General features: G+C 39.7%; 1 long non-coding RNA gene across 1 annotated transcript; it reads left to right on the forward strand.

Moving 5' to 3' along the window:
- The first annotated feature begins 1,049 nt into the window (after positions 1–1,049).
- LOC147500031 (uncharacterized) lies at positions 1,050–1,917 on the forward strand. Its single transcript, XR_015194582.1, has 3 exons — positions 1,050–1,203; positions 1,563–1,611; positions 1,697–1,917. It is a non-coding gene; the product is annotated as an uncharacterized LOC147500031 (long non-coding RNA).
- The last annotated feature ends 4,083 nt before the right edge of the window (positions 1,918–6,000 follow it).

The following is a 6,000-nucleotide window of genomic DNA, read 5'->3' on the forward strand; positions in this document are numbered from 1 at the left end:
CTTCACCGACACGTTTTGGAACTGCAGTTCCCATTTGTTATCTGAGACTGCTTTCGAAATTTGCCGAGATCGAGAGACTACTGGCGTGGGGTGCGACCTTACCGGCTTACTTTATCTGAGGGGTCTTGGGACTGCCACAAGTGCCAAGGTGAAGGGTGTTTCAGGCTATTTCACTCTCCTACAGGTATTAGTTTTTTTGTTTTTCTTTTCAATGTCAATTTTATCTATCTATTACAATATTAATTGGGTGTCTATATTAATGTAGGCATGGATTTATGAGTACTTCCCAGTGTTCAGGCCATACCCAAATGAGGACTATCAGTTGAGCATGTCCCGTGCTCATAGGTACTCGATTACTTTCGATCTTTTATGCTAGCTAACAATTTGCATTGAAGCATACCCGAGCCACCATTGATAATATGACTTGTACCGATGTAAGCATTTTTGTATGTAAATAGTTTTACTTATTAATTGATATTATTAGTATGTGGTTAATGATTAATTTCCTCGATCATATGCTATTTGACAGGTTGAATGGTATCCCTATGTTGAAGTCCGAGCTACACGGCCGGTGGATAAAATATCATTTTTCGAGGGATTTATATGCTTTCTTGATAATGTCGAGCAGTACAATGTTGCAAGGGTTGTGCGTCAGTTGGGTCATATGCAGTTTGTACCCTTAGATCCCCCAAGACCAAAGACCTCGACGCGAACTACTTCCAGACGCGGGTATGATGTGAAATTTAATATTGCGTCTTCCTACTGGAGTAAATGGCAGAATCACTTGATTCAACTTGAACAACGAGGACCCATTCCATCTTATCCATGGGAGTGTGTTAGTAGATACATGAGTTGGTACGAAAACAATAGTCATATTCGAATGATAAACCCTGATCATCTTAGTCACTACTCCCTACAGAGTCTTCCATATCATAATCTGGTGAGTTAATATCTTACAACGTTAATTTTTGTTTTGTTTTGTTTTGGTATTTTATAAATGTAAATGTATATACTAATGTAGTTTTTCGTTTTAATTTTGACAGCACTCCGTCATCGATGAAATTTCTCGCTTGCTCAATTAAGGCCTGCAATTGGGTGGGACTGCGATTCCAGACGATGCACAGAACGAGTTCATGGAGGCATACAATTTGACCCGGTGCAAGTTCATTGGCGGACGATATCGTGAAAGAGCATAGGATTTAGGTATGTTGAGTTTGGTTAGTTTATGGTTTAGTGGTTAGTTTGGTTAGTTTACCTCCTTTTATCTTGTGTTGGGACGAGTGTTGGAAATGGAAATGGTTTGTTTGTGTTAGTTGAGATGATGTGGGGACTGTTTATTGGCATTTGAGATGATGCGGGTTTTGCTTTACTTTTCAGTTTGTGTTAGTTGAGATGATGTGGGGAGTGTTTATTGACATTTGTCTTTCTTTGTTCTTTTGAGAGTTGATCATGACTTAAGTTCAAGAGTTTTCCAATCAATGAGGTTTCTAGATTTGGTGTTGGATTTGACATATGTGGTAGTATTTATATTGATTCATGTGTTTTTATTGGGGGGTAATTAGGCAAATGGTGGTGGCGGAAGATGGTGAACATGAGGAAGCAAGTGGAGAGGTTAGTTTTTCTGTCAGACCTTAATAAAGCAGTTTGATTTAACTTTGCTTGACTAATCTGTTTATTCAATTTTTTTGTTTTACAGGAAGGAGATAAAGAACAAAGAGTTAGATATACAACTAAAGTCAGAAAGTTAGATTGGAAATCTCTTTGTAGTAAAAAAATGTTATGTTAGGACTCTTTTGTAAGTGCAAGTTGTTGATATGTAGCAACTTAGCTTTATGTTCAGTAATTCAGACAATGTATTTCACATGGTGTCACATTGTTGAAATATGAAATGATAGTGATCTTGCTTTGGACTTGTCATTCTTTTCATGTTCACCTAAGATCCTAGGGTTTTGGTGCAAGATCTAGTAAAGCGGCATGCCAAAGAATGGCCTTTGGTTATGTTTCTTCTATTAGCGGCATTGATTTTAAATGGGGACGTCTGGCTGTCGATTAGAGTAAACAGTTATACTACTTACCGGGGCTGCGCGCGTATGTGCTTAAGCTTTAGATCTCAATTTATATCTATTCAATGACTCTTCTTGTGCTCTCCGACAACTTTGGCGATTTTAATTTGTCACAAATGAAGTATCTCTATTAATAATCTAATGCGAACACAAAAATCCCAATGTTATCAACAAAAATCCCAATGTTATTTGCCAAAACACAAAAATCTAATGCAAGACGCGCAATGTTTTGCCAAAACACAAAATATCTGTTTTTTTACCTCTTGAATGGGTGTGGTCACCGTTTGGGACTTAGTCCAAACGGTGTGGCCATATCGTTGGACTTAGTCCCAAAAGCGGTGTGGCCATGCCGTTTGGAACTAAGTCCAAACGGTGTGGCCATATCCTTTGGATTTGAACTTGGGAAAAAAATGGTGTAATCTGTTTTGGACTTAGTCCCAAACGGCATGGCCACACCGTTTGGTACTAAGGCCAAACGGTGTGGCCATGCCGTTGGGACTAAGTCCAAACGGTGTGGCCATGCCTTTTGGGACAAAGTCCAAACAGACACGCCATTTTTTTTGCAAGTTCAAAGTCCAAACGGTATGGCCATGCCGTTTGGAACTAAGTCCAAACGGTGTGTCCATATCCTTTGGATTTGAACTTGGATAAAAAAAATGGTGTGTCTGTTTGGACTTTGTCCCAAATGGCATGGCCACACCGTTTGGACTTAGTCCCAAGCGGCATGGCCACACCGTTTGGCAGGCCAAACGGTGTGGCCATGCCGTTGGGGACAAAGTCAAACAGACACGCCATTTTTTGCAAGTTCAAAGTCCAAACGATATGGCCACACCGTTTGGACTTAGTCCCAAACGGTGTGGCCATGCCGTTTGGAACTAAGTCCAAACGGAGTTCCAAACGGTGTGGCCATATCCTTTGGATTTGAACTTGGATAAAAAAAATGGTGTAATCTGTTTGGACTTAGTCCCCAACGGCATGGCCACGGTTTTGGCCACACCGTTTGGGACTAAGTCCAACAGACCGCGCATTTTTTATCAAGTTCAAATCCAAACGATATAACCGTTTGTTTGGACTTAGTCCCAAACGGCGCACACCGTTTGGGACTAAGTCCAAACGGCCACACCGTTTGGGACTAAGTCCAAACGTGCGCCATATCGTTTGGATTTGAACTTGCATAAAAATGGCGTGTCTATTTCTATTTTTTGCCCCTTGGCCACACCGGTCAAAGAGGCAAAAAACAGAAGTTTCGCGGTTTTGGCAATTTATCGGTTTGGTTTGTTTGTGTTGATGTTGATTGATGATCATATGAGTTGAGGTAAATTTGTTGTTGACAAAGCGTTGGCATTATATTGGTGGTACAAGATCCGCATCAATACATCATATCAACTTACGGAACAAAATTGCAAGTGGGTGCGCTTGTGTAACAACAGTAACATTTATAATAAGCACATCAAAATGCTTTATGCAATCCCAAATATTATTGTTTTGTATTACAACATTTAAGCACATCAGAATGAATTAGCAACAAGTATAGCCTGCCTGCACTTAGCTTTGGTTTGTTCAAGCCTTTCACTCTAAGTTTCAGCTCTCTTCAACTTCTCCACCTTCTTTCAACACTTCTGCTTCTTCTCTCGCTCTTTCCACGACAATTTCTCCCGTTGTAGCTAATAACTCAATTTTGACGCACTTTCTTCGAATGGTGCATAGTCAAGGTGGCAGTGATACTGTGGCATCTTGTGTAACTGTAGCGATCGTAAACATAACCATGAGAGAATGATGAAAAGACTGAAGATCGACTGATGCAAAGTCGAGGGGCTGGAAACGAAAAGATGAGTAGGCAGTATTTTTACCTAAAGCAAAGCTTTGCCTCCAGATTCTCCATTTCTCCTTGAGCCATACTTCTCTTTTCTACAACATCAATGAGATTAGAACTCAGTCTAATTAAACTCCCCAAATGTAACCTAAACCAGCAATATTGAACTTTGAAAATAAAAAGGTAGAAAGAAGTTATCAAAAAAAGCACCGGTCTATCATTATGATGTTTCCTATCTAGAGCCTAGTAGGCAACATTAGATACTATCCAATGGACATAATGATGCAATAGAACACAACCCTCGAATACAGTTCAACTTAACAACACTTGATAAAACTCTAACAAGGCTGCCATATCTAAACCACTCTTAACAAGTCCGGACATCAATGAAGTCCATGGCCAGAGATAAAAATATCATTAGAACTAGTGAACATTTAGAATCAAAGAGTTTTGAATAAAGATATACTTACAATCGACAGATTACATTATTATTTTTCTCCGGACAATTTCTCGAGTCATGGTTAGCAATCATCCACATTTGTGACACTTTCTTCCTGAATTGTTTAGGGCTATCTCTTTGGGGATTTCCATCTATCCGCTTTCTTCTTCCCCTCCCCTTTTGTTTGAGAAATGTTGGGATTCAAAATCAATAGCTGAAATAAAGACCGAATTAAAATAAATATTTATATCAAATTAAACACCGAATTAAACACTAAATTTATATCAAATTAAACATTCAAATAAAAAAACCTGTGATGTATTAACCGAGAAGGTATCGAAGGCTCTGCGAATGGAGGCTCTACTGAACTTCTGGCGTCTCCTTTGTAGGAAGTCTCATTAAACTTTGAAATTTCAATAGCCATTTCACCAATCTTTTCAATAAAATATGAATAACCCTCCAAAGTATCGCGACGATCGTAAGCCACTTGAGAAGCAACCTTGATAGAATGAGCCACTCTCAAAGGTTCATTTGAGACATTCCGACCACAAATCCGATTATCAAACTCCACTCTATAAGTGTTAGCCTTTTGCATCCACCAGCGTCAATCTAAAATGGTTTGGAATCTCTTCAATCTCGTAGCGCATAAAAACCTTTAAGATATGACCACAAAGCAAACCCATAAACTGAAAGTACTTGCATTCGCAGTCTCCCTCTAAGGTTCCTCTATCAAAACTCACTCTCCAAACAGAATTCTTCAGCGCGTCTCTCCATTTCACCATGTAGCTTCCGGTTCCATACCTGTCAATCTGTTCCCCATCAATTTTGTACTCCATCTTTGCCTTTTCTAGTTGCTCTTTAAATTTATTGAATATTGAGATCGTATAGACCTTCGCGGCATGCATAAGGAGGAAAGCATCGTTAGGCACAATCCGTGAACTATGCTCGGTGCGGTAATCAGAATCTCTTTCTTTCCTAGCAAGCAAAGCCAAAGACTTCTCATTACCATGTACAAACTGCATAAGCGTAGTCGTCGAATTGACAAACTGGTCATAATGAGCATTCATCGATTCACGCCGACCCGGTCGTGTGCATACCAGCAAAAAAAGTGCCACTGAGATAACAAGGAACCCATTTCTCCCGCATTGAATATATCTCTGTCAACCAAGGATTTTCAGACAACTCATACTTCTCAATGATTGTACACCATCTTCTCTTAAAATCAACAATCCTATACGAAAAAGAAATAGTGTTCTTCAACTCAGTTACCAATGTCTCAAATTTGGTAAATGACATCTTCTCTTGAATTTCTGCATAATATGCCAAAGACAAGAACGATGGCGAAAGTACTAGGAAACACTTTGGCAATGGCTGCGATCATCGCTCCGGGTCGATTGATGATTGCGGTTGGTGACGACCACCCATGGTTGCAAGCCAGGCCTTAAATAGCCATATGAATGTATCTTCTATCTCATCAAGCAACAATGCGCAACCAAACTGAATCGACTGATAATGATGGTTGACTCCAGTAAAAGGGGCAAAAGGCATGGAATATGCATTGGTACGATATGTGGTATCAAAAGACACAACATCCCCGAAATAGTCATACTGGCATCGAGACCTCCCATGAACCCAAAAAAAGTTCACATGAGTCCCATTTTCATCTAAATCAATAAGCGTAGTAG

The sequence above is a fragment of the Coptis chinensis genome, chromosome 5, assembly GCF_015680905.1.
Source record: "Coptis chinensis isolate HL-2020 chromosome 5, ASM1568090v1, whole genome shotgun sequence".
NCBI classification, from domain to species: domain Eukaryota; kingdom Viridiplantae; phylum Streptophyta; class Magnoliopsida; order Ranunculales; family Ranunculaceae; genus Coptis; species Coptis chinensis.